Genomic DNA, 11,220 nt, shown 5'->3' on the forward strand with positions numbered 1-11,220 from the left:
GGTGCATATGCGTGCTTGTGATTGTTTGATTATTGTTTATTGCTTCGTTCGATTCTTGGTGACGGTCTTTATCACGGAATAGAGTCGGGCTAGGGTTTTAGGTTTTGGTGAATGTCTATATCACATAATAAATCTTTGATCCTTTAGGGTGAAAATCGAGTAGGTAACCTTAGAAGTAATAATCGGTAATTAAATAAAATCAAGTGTTCTGCTAGACTCGTCGCTGAAAGGCTCGAGGATATTAATAGGTCTCGGTTTGGTTATAAGGACTTAACATTCCATTATCTATTAAGCCAAGATTAAAACCCATTTTCGCTTTAGACGTTCGCGCTGAAAGGTAGAGCGTCTTACATAAGCACTTTCAAGAAACTAGAGGACGGAAAAGAAATCTAGAAAACCGGTGAGCGTAACAGCCTAGGTAGTGCCATAAGAATCGCCTTGAGAGTGTTTGAGGGGCTTAGTGGTGTCTTAATAGGTTTAGTATCCAAAGATCCCGGTTCCACACCACAAAATCATCGAATAGAGATCCATTCTGAGTTTAGCTTGCGTCTAGCCTAGGTAGTCTTCATCTCCACTGGTCAAAGTCTTCGTTCAAGTTCGTGTCTAGTCTTTTAGCATTATTTTAATAATTCATTTAGGATTTTTAGAAACCCCCCCCCCCATCAAATAAACAAATAGTTTGAGTCGTGTCAGTCTAAGTCTAGATAGAGTCGTTAGCGTAATTAGTAGAGTCTCTTGGGTTCGATACTCGGACTTTCTTAGGCTATACTGCATCGATCGGTACACTTGCCGGTTGTGTGGTTTAGGGTTTAGAGAGTCTTAGTTTTATAAATTTAAAGCTTAGAGAGTCTAGTTTAGGGTAATTTTAGTTGTTTTTAATTAACCCACTTTTAGCACATCAAGTTTTTGGCGCCGTTTCCGGGGACTCTTGGCGATTGCGTTGATTACTTTGTTTGGACTTAATTGACACATCCGTGCTATTTGTTCGTGTGTTTGAATCGTAGGAGTCTAATTGTCCGTGTCTTTTATTTTTCTTGAGTCTTGTGAATATGTGTGAAATTTGTGGAGGACCTCATTTTACTGTTAAATGCCCCCAATATGAGGGGTCCTCTACGCCATATTATGCTAACCCTTTTGTGCAGCCGCAACCATATTTTTCACAGGGGTATTCTCTGCAAGGTTATGATAATCGGCCATATTACAATGATCTTTATCAGCAGCCACAACGTAACCTGGTTCAGACGAGCGATAGAGGTTTTGAGGGTAGTATGAGTAGGATATAAGAGATGTTCGCTCAGACAATGACACAAATGGCGCAGTTCATAGCGCAAAATCAAGCTACCCTGGAAAGCATGACTGAATATACGGAGAGAAATAAAAAGAGAGTAAAGGAGTTAGTTCGAGAGCGGGGTGAGCTAGAGGAAGTAGAAGAAGAGTCAGATGAGGAGATCATTCCAGTCACGGAGACGATAATGGACGACGAAGTCCCACCTCCGGTCCAGAAGGGTATTATATATGACTTCGGGAGTGACTCTGATGATGAAATAGATGAAGAAGAATGGGCGGCGTATCAAAGGTTTTTAGTGAAGAAAAAAATAATTGAAGAAGAAGTGGAATTGGGTGATTCCACTGGTTGGATGTTTGATGAAGTGGAAAAATAAAAAGTAATGGAGGAGGAAGTGGATTTAGGAGACTCCCTTGAGTTAATGTTTGGTGCAGAGGAAGAAATTGAAGAGGTTGAAATTAAGTCGTCTGGGGAGGATGAGTTTTTAGAGTTAGAATTAGATGGTTTACCGATCTATGAAGAGGTAGGAGTGTTGGACCCTGATGGGGACATAGCTTACTTTGATGCTCTACTTGAAGGTGAACTGACAGAGGTGATCGAACCTGCCCCAGACGAAGAGACTGAGTGTGGGGATCGTTTTTTGAAAGTGGTGGAGGAAGAAGAACACCACAGCTGGCCCCTGGTGTTATTGATAGATGAAACTTCAGAATCAATAAAACCGCAGGAGAGGGCAAAGAACGAAAAAGAAGAGAGCGAAAACGAAAGAGGATCGAAGGTTGGTGCAAGATGGAAAAGAAGAAGACATTACAGTTCACGCATGATCGGTCTTCTCATTACATGCCACGCATTCGGTTTCTTCCAGGTAAGTTTAAGTTTTGGTGGTCTGACCCGTTTCAAATTTTTAAAATATTTTATAATTCCACCAATATATTTTTGAAAATTTTTGAGGTTCGGGTGGAATTAAACGGGTTGGACAGGGTCCAGGTCAAAGAGAAACCTCCTGATTAAATTCAAGTGTGGGGAGGTTTTGTAGAGTTTGTAATTTTATATATTTGGTATATTTTCGGTAGTTTGTATAGTGAGTCATTTATTTTGTATATTGAGTCTAAGTTACTAGTTTTTGAGTCGTTTGTGTCGAGTCGGTATTGCTTTGGTGTTTGCTTGTTTTTGTTTATGCAGGTTTGAATATGTACCACCCGTACTCAATCTCCATTCGGGTGATTTTAGAGCTGCTTATCAGATTTCAGGCATTTATCAAGCATGTCAGTCAGTGTAAAAGCCGATCGCGAATGAAATGCTATACGATCGAGCTGGATTGGACGAGAGTTTTGGAGCTTATGCGTCATATTACCAGCTAAGTCCTTTCCAATTTGCCCTTGGTCTTTTATTTCTTATTTATTTTTAGTTTTTGAGTCGGTTACCATCTTACATTGAGGGCAATGTAAAATTTAAGTGTGGGGATGGGAACTATTGTTTAGTGTCGTTAGTTTAGTTAATCGAGTCATAAAAAGTCGAAAAAAAATGAAAAAATTTCAAAAATCCAAAAAAAAAAATTAAAAAAAATCAGAAAATGTCTTTTGAAATAAGAAGTTTGCAAAATAAAAAGTGGAAAATGATAGAAATGTCGGGTTTTTGTTCGGGTTCAAATAATAAAAATATGAGAATAAATAATCGTGCTTGTGTCTAGTTTGGGATGCGCGGGTAGGCTCGGTTCGGTTTTCGGTTCCTTTGATCTTAATTATACCTAATTGTTGGTCTACTAGTGGGTTCTCATCTAGGGAGAGTGGGGAAATTGAAACCGCCAATAATAGTATAAGGGATGCCGTTATAAGCTAAGATCGGTAGAGTTTTTTTGTCATATCTCATGAAAATGCGAAAAAAAAAGAGAAAAAAAAAAGAGCTAGAAACTGAATGAATGTAGCCATTCTATGTAGTATGTGGTTGGGGATAGCGACTCTACAGCCGGATTACCTCTAGGATGTGTGAAATCGACCTTGCAAAGAAAAGTAAAAAAATACCGAAGCCTAAGTAATCCGAGTTGGGGATAGCGACTCTACAGCCAGAATGCCTCTGGGTTAGGGAAAGCAACGTCTATGCTCGAAAAAAAATGAAAAAAATGAAAAAAAAAGAATAAAAAAAAGAGTGAAAAAAAATAAGAATAGATTTGATTCTAAACTCTCTTGATCTTGGTATAAAGCGGTTAGGAAATAGCCCAGTGGTTGTTCCTTTTGTCCTATAAGCTTGAGGGGGAATTAGGTGGACCTGCGATTCTTAGTGTGAGACCCTTGGTAGATTGACTATAATTGAACTAAACTCGCATGATAAGGGCTTGGAACCGGGTTGGGTTTAAGAGTATCGATATACTTGCAATCGCGGCTAACACAAGTTTCGGTTTTAATAAAGTAACATAAGCTTTGTCCCGAATGATTATCTCGGCTATGATTCTGTTATGCATAATTCTTTTTCGGGGACGAAAAAAGGTTAAATGTGGGGATATTTGATAACTGGTAAAATACATATATTTGTCCCGTGTAGATTGTATAATTATTGTATAAGTTTTATTTATTTTTATTTAGTTTTTAGTGTATATTATATTATTTTGCGTTTTGGCAGGTACTGGTGCAAATGGAGCAAAAACGAATAATATGTAAATGACCAGCCAATTGGACAGAGTGGTGTACCAGAGACCGAAGCAAAATTGCCGCTAAGTTTGCCAAAGCCACTATCTCTATTTTATAAATTAGTGGGATGTTAATAAAAATCAAAATAAAGAAATTGATGGGCTGAGAATTAAAGGTTGATGTAACTAAATGGCCTTGCAAGTAATTTGATATGTTGAGTTGGGCTACGTTACTTTAGGAGGGGTTATAAAATTCATTATTCTAGATCGACTGGAGAGTTGATTTGTAAAAAGAAACTTGGGCCGCCAACAAACACAGTAAATGACAATTTTTAAAAGGATCATGGGCTCATGTTATGTCTTTTAAAAGAAATAAGGGAGCACCAGGAATGGGCCGCACGAATTCACAAGGAGGCAGCCATGATTGGCTTAGGTGGGCGGCGGATTTATTGATTGGGATGCACATTGAACGAAAAAGGAGAGGCTGTCTTTATATATTTTATTTTTGACGTAAGAAGAGGAGACGACAGCAAGTAGGTGGGCGCAAGATTAGCGGAAGGAACAAACAAAATAAAAAAAACCTATTGGGCCGTAAGAAAAGAGAAATCAACTTTTGGGAGGCCATTATTTAATATTGTCGAACATCAGTAGGACAAGAGATCAGACGGCAATTTTAGAAGATACATCAGCAGCCGCACGTAAGTCGACGGGGAGGAGACGCACGAACAACATCAGGGTATAAGGAGTGGTTAAACACTTTAAAGTGGCAAACCAAAAAACCGACCAATGAGAGCGCGCCATGTCAATCAGTCAAAAATGTTTAAACTCTGGTGAAAAATGTTGGCAATGGTTTAAACACTTGGTGAAGTGGTAAACTATTTTTTTAAAAAAAAGGAAAAAGGTGTGATTGGTTGAGATAGGAATGGACCCCACCCCACACCCCCTCTCTCTCCTCTTCCTCCCTTTGCCGCATCGGTATACCGTCACCGCATGAAACCAATTATGATCGGTAAACTTTTGTAGGCATTGGTTTGCCATTTCGGTAAACCAAGTTTACCGACACACAATTCTTCCACACCGTATCCCCTCAGTTTTAAAGATTGTTTTGCAAGAAATCAAGTTTGAAGGAATCATTGGGGTCAAGTGGGAAGCTTAGAGATCAAGAAATTTACGGGTTCTACCTTACGATTTCTTTTATTTTCTAGTTTCTTATTCTTACTTTAATGAATTCTTGTTCTAAACCTTGTTTGTTTATTTTTGAGACCATGTTTCTCGGCTAAACTTCAATAACTACCTAGGCATGACAATAGTTAAATAAAGTTTGGTTCTTTATTCGATTTTTGGCGTGGTTGTGGATTTTTCTTGTATTGTAAAAGCTTCGGGAATTTAACTTGGTGCATATGCGTGCTTGTGATTGTTTGATTATTGTTTATTGCTTCGTTCGATTCTTGGTGACGGTCTTTATCACGGAATAGAGTCGGGCTAGGGTTTTAGGTTTTGGTGAGTGTGTATATCACATAATAAATCTTTGATCCTTTAGGGTGAAAATCGAGTAGGTAACCTTAGAAGTAATAATCGGTAATTAAATAAAATCAAGTGTTCTGCTAGACTCGTCGCTGAAAGGCTCGAGGATATTAATAGGTCTCGGTTTGGTTATAAGGACTTGACATTCCATTATCTATTAAGCCAAGATTAAAACCCATTTTCGCTTTAGACGTTCGCGCTGAAAGGTAGAGCGTCTTACATAAGCACTTTCAAGAAACTAGAGGACGGAAAAGAAATCTAGAAAACCGGTGAGCGTAACAGCCTAGGTAGTGCCATAAGAATCGCCTTGAGAGTGTTTGAGGGGCTTAGTGGTGTCTTAATAGGTTTAGTATCCAAAGATCCCGGTTCCACACCACAAAATCATCGAATAGAGATCCATTCTGAGTTTAGCTTGCGTCTAGCCTAGGTAGTCTTCATCTCCACTGGTCAAAGTCTTCGTTCAAGTTCGTGTCTAGTCTTTTAGCATTATTTTAATAATTCATTTAGGATTTTTAGAAACCCCCCCCCCCCATCAAATAAACAAATAGTTTGAGTCGTGTCAGTCTAAGTCTAGATAGAGTCGTTAGCGTAATTAGTAGAGTCTCTTGGGTTCGATACTCGGACTTCCTTAGGCTATACTGCATCGATCGGTACACTTGCCGGTTGTGTGGTTTAGGGTTTAGAGAGTCTTAGTTTTATAAACTTAAAGCTTAGAGAGTCTAGTTTAGGGTAATTTTAGTTGTTTTTAATTAACCCACTTTTAGCACATCACCAAGCTGAAGGAGACAAATATATCATGTATCCCAGATTCATCATGATGATACTGAATGACAAAATCAAAGATCTTCCTAAGGACAGTGAGGATGTGATGGAGTTGAGCATTGTAAATAAGGCTACAATTGGTAGAATTACCAAAGATAAGGATGCGAAAACGAAACAGATGATATGAATAAAGAGTATGTTGCTCCTGAAAATGAGAAGTGGAGGCATGAAAATAGTGACTCAGACAATGAAGACGCAAGGATGAATGAAATGGTTGAGAAGAAGACTAGGTGGTGGTGTGTCAGAGATGGAAAACGTAAAAGAACACCTAAGTCGTCCCCTGCGGTTATCATTCCCAAGGAAGGAGAAAAGGGTATAGTGAAAGGGGGAGCATTAAGACTATTAGATCACATATACTTTAAAGATTTCTAATCTTGTTGTCTATGTTTGTCTTGTAGGGTCTTCTGGAGAGCCACAGCAGAAACTGATTGATGAAACTGTGTTGGAACCATCTGTGGTGATTGAGCAAGGAACTGAGCTATTGAAACAAACTTTGGAAAGTGACCTGAAAAGGAATGAAGAGGTTGCTGCTCAACAAGCTCAAGGAACAAGTGTTTATGCTGAAAAAGCTTCAAGAGTTGAACCAGAAACAGAAGCACAAAATAGTTCCAGTGACGAAGATTCTGAAGCCACACAATCTGAGTCTGAACTGATTGCTGAAACGCTTGGAAGAGGAAAAGCTCAATTAAAGAAAAGGCCGTCAAAGAAACAAAAGGGTTCTGATGAAGAAGATTCTCCATATGATCCTGATCAGTCAAAGAATAAAAGAAAGAAAAGGAAAGCAGCTCCAGCTGGTATTATCCCAAGAAATGTCAGAGCGAAGAAATCGGGAGCTGAGTCTCTAAAAGACAAAGATGGAAAGAAAGAACAACATGTTCAGAAAGAAAAGACTCCAAGTACTGAAGTTCCAAAAGAACCAGTGGTACAAACAGAAAAAGTTCCGATTGTTGAAGCAGAAAAGAATACAAGTGATGATGATTATGTAGAGATCACTGGATTCAAGCCTGCTAGTCCTAAACCTGCTCATCAAGATATTCCCGAGTCTTCACATCAGAGAGATACAGATTTCAACTTTAACTTTGATGATCTTGGTACTGCTACTGGAATTTTCTCAGATGATCTTCCTGATGGTGACAGTGATATGTTCAATGATCAAGCGGTCAAAGAGCTAATTCAGAAAGTAAACAAACTGGAGAAAGAGAAAGCAAAAGCAGAATTGGAACGCAATATTCTGAAAAGCCATGCAGCATTGGTAGAAAAGGAGAAAAGAATGAACAAAATGAAGGATGATGTCGATGATAAATCTAAAGTGTTTGATTTGTTGACACGAGAGATATCTACCTTGAATGCCAAGATAAAGGAACTGGAGAATGTGAACCAAACATTAAACCAGCTTCTCAGTGAGATGAGTGAAGCTTCTTCAAATGAGATGAATGCAATGAAGTTAGAGATGGAAGCTATGAAAGCTGATAAAGTAATGAAAGATCAACAACTTCAGATGCTGGTTGTTGTGGTTGAAAGTCATTTGAAAATGAACATTCATGCTGCTTTTGACGAAACTGATGTGATAAAAGCTAATGAAAGGAGAATGGAGCGTGAACGTCAATTAGCTGAAGAAGCAAACCAAAAGAACAAAGGTGTGGTTGAAGAGGTTGAAGTGATTGATGGATCTTCGAGTCAACCTGATGTTGGTGGTTCTTCTTCACAACCTGATGTTGATATGGTTGAAGTTATTATGGAACAAGAACAAGAAGTTGTTGAAGATGATCAAGAGATGGTTGAAGCTGAAGCTGAAGAGCCTCATGAACCAGAATACTTGATTATTAGTGAGCCTATCGAGCCTCTTATTGTTGATAATGTTCTTCGGAGAGTTGAAGTTATTCAAAGAAGAAGAAGAGCAAGGGAAGTTCTACTGCTTGAGTATACGACTGACAAGTTTGTGCTAGTTGGCGATGCTTACCCTGTGCCATATAATGCAAAAGAAGTAGCAAAACTAGTGAGATTCTTCGATTTAAAAAGAAAGGGAAAGATAGCTCGTGGTGAGATTGTGGATGAAGAATCAGATGTTGAAATATTTGGAGATGAGGATGAAGAAGATGAAGATGATTCTGATGACAAAGATGATGACAAAGCTGATGATAAATCTGATAAAGATGATAAAGGCGATGACGACAATGATCAGGGTGCTTCTGGATTGTTAATCAATAATCCAACTGTTCAAGAAAAGATAGATGAATTGATGAACAAAGAAATCAATGAACAGGAGGATGACATTCAGAACGAAGCATCATCATCTGAAAAGCAACCTGTTGATCAGGTACTCCTTACTAATCCTACAGTCATATACTTATCTGCTCAACATCAAGGAGAGATAGAGGTTAGAAAAACAAGGGCTGAAATGCTTGAGGAGTTGGGTCTTGAAGATGGAAAGTTTAAATTTGATATTGAAGATGAAATTCCTCAGTCACCTGCAAAGGATTTTGAGCCTAGATACCCTCATGAAGCTGATCATTATGACGACGTGATTGTTGAAAGTGCGTCTGATTCTAAGGAAGATGGGGTAGATTTTCATTATGAAGGGGAAGATGCTTCATTTCCTACATTTGCTGAAATGTTTAAAGATAAAAATGAAGATGAGATCAGAAGAAAGATTGAAGAAAGGATTTCTACTAAAGATATTCCTGAACCGGTTCCAAGAGACATTACAGCAGAAGAAAGAAAAAGATGGTTCAAGAATATGCCCAAAGAAAGAAAGACTCTCAGGGCTCTTCAATTCTTTACGCATAGCAAAGATATTTCTTGGGGAGACATCCTATCTTTTGGTTATATGGAAGATCTGAAAGTTTATGCTATCAGAAGGGAGCAGGGTGTACAATACTTTGAATTCTTAGCTGATATAGCTACTTTACCCTGGTGGGACGTAGATGAATTGGTGGTTACAAAGAACATTAAATAGTTCTACTACAGTCCAGAAGTACGAGAGCATGATCAAGATTTGTGGGATTATATCAAGTTGCAAGCAAAGAACAATTATCCAGATTGGAAGCCACAATTTCCGAAGCAGATTGTTACTTACTTGGAGAGTGGAGAGAAAGACATTACGTTGGATGTAAGGCCTCCAAGGTGTTTGAAGAATATGCCTCTTAGAGCCATTGAACAAGATTTCTACGATCTATTTCAAGCTTGGCTATATGATCCATCTACAGCTGAAGCAATTATTTCTTTGTATGACAAGTCCACTGGAGAAGCTCGAAGAATAAGTATCTTGGATCCTATGTGGCTGGTCAACTGTTCGAAGAAAGACATAGATTGTTTGTTTGTCAACAAGATAGTCTATGATAAGAAAGACAAAGAGACAGCTATGCAATATCAAGGAGTCGTAGATGTTTGCTTCGCAAAAGAAATCAATTCAGGAAGAAACTGGAAGACAAAATGGAGAGATCTTGAAATTGATGATTTCTTAAAGGTTTACAAGCGAAGTCAAAGATCGAAAGAGATAGCTAAAAGAGCTGCAGAGTTGGGGAAAAGAAATCTTGGTTATGTGCCGCCTACTGATCAAACGCCTATCGAATCTGAAGAGAACAAAATACCAAAGTGGGATAGAAAGCGTGATGGTGACCCAGCATATAGAAATTGGTGGTTAACTGAGGGCAGGCATAAAAGGAGGAGAATGTTAGAAGAAAGAGCTGAACAGAGAAGGCAAAAAGCTCGTGAAAGAAGACGCAACAGGAGGAAATGAAGACTATGTTGGAAGGAACTACAGCTACATCCGAGGGGGAGTCTGTTAGTGCAATAACGTCTGTAGCTTCCGTCAGCATGTAGTCGTATTTTGTATAGTTGTATATGTTTTTGTATGTAAAGCAAGTCAGGTTACGGTGTAGTTTATGTTAAGTGCTAAGCTGCTAGCCGATCGGCTAGCCCAGCCAATCGGACAGCCCAACCGATCGACTAGGCTGTTCGATCGGTTAGCATTGTCAGCCGATCGGCTAGCCCAGCCGATCGGCCAGCACTCTCATAACCTGACTTTGCTTATAAATAGCTGTTCGATCAGCTTGTTTATAACTTTTGTACCTTTGACACTTTCATAGCTAGTGTTAGTCTGAGTTCATCCGGTTCTTGTACACTTTCACATCAGTATTAATAGAATCTCAGACGGTGATTCAAGGAAGAACTTTGTCTTTGTATATTTACTATGTGATTATCTGGATTCCGCACAGTGATCATTTACGATTCAACTACGTTTACGAACAGGAAGATCCCGTCACAGGGACCAACACTTTTCGATCATGTCTCTGAACATCAAAAACCCTCACAATTACCTCCCCATCTTCGAGAAAACTAGCAAAAATATCAGCTATCACTCAATAATTGACCTTTTAGTGTCATCGAAATACAAATCAATTCTTACTGTTGATGCTCTGATTCATACAGAAACACTCCGACAATTTTGGTTTAATGCTGAAATAGAGGCTGAAGATAATAATCCAGTTTCCATCACATCTAAGGTCGGGGAAAGTGTGGTACGGATTTCTCCCTTTACAATTTCCACTACATTTGCATTAGACGACTTAGGAGGTAAGAACAACTTTGAAAAACTTGAACTTCATACAGAGTTCATTGAAAGAGGGTATGATGCACAATTAAAGAAAGTTACTATCTACAAACCAAACTTCCCTCCGCCAATGAAATTTTTGTTTCATACTCTTTTAACTTGTCTCTCAGCCAAGACCACCGCATTTAATGAGATAGCTTTGAACATTCAGTATTTGGGTTATGCTATTTTTAACAAAATCTGATTACAATTTATCACAAGCACTGTTTTCTGATTTGTTGAATAATGTGAAAATGTGAAAAAATTGAAAAAAGGTGTTCGTCGTAATGTTTTTCTGTTGTATCCAAGACTTCTAAGCTACTACCTACGAAAACAAGTGTCACAAACAGATTTTGAACAAGGTGTAGCTTTTCAAAT

The sequence above is a fragment of the Helianthus annuus genome, chromosome 2, assembly GCF_002127325.2.
Source record: "Helianthus annuus cultivar XRQ/B chromosome 2, HanXRQr2.0-SUNRISE, whole genome shotgun sequence".
Classification (NCBI taxonomy): domain Eukaryota; kingdom Viridiplantae; phylum Streptophyta; class Magnoliopsida; order Asterales; family Asteraceae; genus Helianthus; species Helianthus annuus.